Source organism: Fukomys damarensis, unplaced genomic scaffold (genome assembly GCF_012274545.1).
Source record: "Fukomys damarensis isolate Sample0158 unplaced genomic scaffold, DMR_v1.0_HiC HiC_scaffold_114, whole genome shotgun sequence".
NCBI lineage: Eukaryota > Metazoa > Chordata > Mammalia > Rodentia > Bathyergidae > Fukomys > Fukomys damarensis.
Genome location: NW_022901026.1, coordinates 131604 through 134496, shown reverse-complemented (window position 1 = coordinate 134496; position 2893 = coordinate 131604). Strand labels below are relative to the sequence as shown.

The window sequence follows — 2893 nt, the reverse complement described above, 5'->3', positions numbered from 1 at the left end:
ACAGTATCCAGTTTATCTTGGATAATAGTACTGCAGCTGATTTGCTTGATATTAGCAGAGTCACGTAGTTGTCCCTGCTTCTCTGTAAGCCAACACTGAGTTTACTTTTGTGACATTAAGAAGGAGGGAGTACAATTCCCAGAGAGCTTGGCTATTGAGCTAACTACACTGCATCTCCCTCTCCCAAGTTAACCTACACAGTCAGATCTTGGGACTGTGGCAAAGGATTTATAGTAAGCCATGCCCAAAGCAACTCACTAAAAAGCAACTAAAGCCATCTCTATACTAGCAACAACGTATAGATTACACCCATCCACAAGCCTCTGCACAAAATAAAACAAACAAAACAATAGAAACATAAAACAGGGCAAACTAACTCCTTCAAAACAAATTCAGGGAACAGAAAATGGCAGAATATATGTCATATAACCTGAATTAATTGAAATGATAATAGAAGAGGTTAGAAAACAGCTCATAGACACAGATTGGCAAAATGGATTAAGAAAATGCAATAATATACTATATAAGAAGAACATTAATTCAAAAAGAAACTCACAGATTAAAATCAAGGAATGGAAAACAATATTCCGTGCAATGAGAACTGGAAAAAAGTAGAAGTTGCTGTCCTAATTCCAAACAAGGTGGATTTCAAGCCAAGACTGATCAAAAGGGATGAAGAAGGTCACTACATATTGGTTTTAAGTAAACAATACAGCAGAAAGAATTAACAATTATAAATATACATGCACCAAATACCTGCATACTCAATTTCATAAAACACTAATGGACACAAAAAATCAGATAACCATCAGTGCAGTAGTAATGGGAGACCTCAGTAACCCACTATAACAAATGGATAGATCAACTAGACGTAAAAATTAACCACATTTAGTATGAAGTGATATTAGAATTGAACCAAACCTTCAAACAGACTTAACAGATATCTGCAGACTGCTCCATCCAACAATAACAGAATACATTCTTCTCAGCAGCACACAGGATTTTCTCCAAAAGAGACCACATACTAACCCATAAAACATGCTTAAGTAAATGCAAAAGAATCTAAATTATTCTATGCATATCATTGGATCATAGTGCAATCAAACCAAAAATCAATGATAAAAGACACCACAGAAACTATCCAAACACATGGAAATTAAATAATACCCTCTTGAATAATCAATAGGTCACAAATGAAATTAAAGAAGATCGCCAGGCTTGGTGGCGCACGCCTGTAATCCGAGCACTCGGGATGCTGAGGCAGGAGGATCATTGTGAGTTCGAGACCAGCCTGGACTACATAGTGAGTTCCAGGTCAGTCTCAACTACATAGTGAGACCCTGTCACTAAAAAAAAAAAAGAAAGAAAAAGAAATTAAAGAAGAAAGTAGTTTCTACAATCAGACCATAATGCCAGCATGACATACTGAAACCTATGGAACACAATGAAAGCAGTTCTAAGAGGAAAGTATATGGAGGTGAAATCCTATATCAGAAAAACAGAACAAGCTCAAATAAATTATCTAATGGTGCACCTCAATGTTCTAGAAAAATAAGAACAATCAAAACCCAAAGCTAGTAAGAGGAAGGAAATTACAAATATCAGAGCAGGAACTACTGAAATTGAGTCTAAAAAAAGAAAGAATACATGAATCGAAGAGTTGGTTCTCTGAAAGATTAAACAAAATACATAAACTCTTAGCCAGTCTTACCAAAATAAGGAAAAACCCAAATCCATGCAATTGGAAATGAAAAAAGTAAAATCACAAAGTATCTACCAAAATCCAGAAGATCACTGGTGGCTATTTTAGAACCTATACTCTAATAAAATGGAAAATTCAGAAGAAATAGATACATGTGAGCTACCAAAGTTTTCCTATACAACAATAAAACAAACTTCCAAGACAGAAATTAGGGAAACAATACCTTTCACAGTGGCTTTAAGAAATGAAATACTTAGGAATTAACCTAACCAAGAAAGTGAAAGACTTTACAAGAAAAACTATAGACTCTGAAAAAGAAAATTGCAAAGAATATCAGAAAATGCAAAGATATCCCCTGTTCCTGGATAGACAGAAAAAAATATATAGTTAAAATGGACCATACTTCCAAAATTATTATACAGATTAAGGCAATCTCAGTTTAAAAAAAAAAAACAAAAAAACACCAATAACACACTAACAGAACAAGAGAGACCAATCCTAACATTCATATGGAACCAGAAGAAACTGTAATAACAAAAGAAAAAAAAAACAATTCTGGGCATCAAAGACAAGGCAGAGAACATCGTGAACCCAAACTTCAAGTTATACTACAAAGTTAGTGATAAAATCAGCATTATATTGACAAAAAATAAACAGATTTGTAGATCAACAGAATAGAGGATGCAGAAGGAACTCCGGGCATATTCAGCTACTTTATCATTGACAAAGGGGTCAAATCCCTTTGAGAAAGAAAGAGAACCTCTTTAACAACAGGTGTTGGGAAAACTGGCTATTCATTAGCCAAAGATTGAACCTAGACCTATATCTCTCACTGTGCACTAAATTAAAATGCATCAAAGATCTAAATATTAATACAGAAACAATCTGTTGGAAGATTAAGTAGGCAAAGACTTTCTGAACAGAACCCCAGTTGCACAAGAAATAATACCAAGAATCAACAAATTAGATCACATCAAATTAAAAAAGTTTCTGTACAGCAAAGGAAACCACCAACAGGATGAAGAGATAGGCTAAAGAAGGGGAAAAAAGGATTAGCCAGCTACTCCTCAATGGACTAATATCTAGAATATATAAAAAACTCAAAAATAGATCCTCCCCAAATGTAAAGGCCTAATAAAAAAATGAGCATCTGAAATGAATAGACACTTCTCAGGGGAAGAAGTACAAGTG

The 2893-nt window shown here is 34.5% G+C and overlaps 1 protein-coding gene across 1 annotated transcript in view; it reads right to left on the bottom strand.

Moving 5' to 3' along the window:
- Positions 1-2893, bottom strand: part of LOC104867790 (multidrug resistance-associated protein 9) — a 122764-nt gene that overhangs the window by 110852 nt on the left and 9019 nt on the right.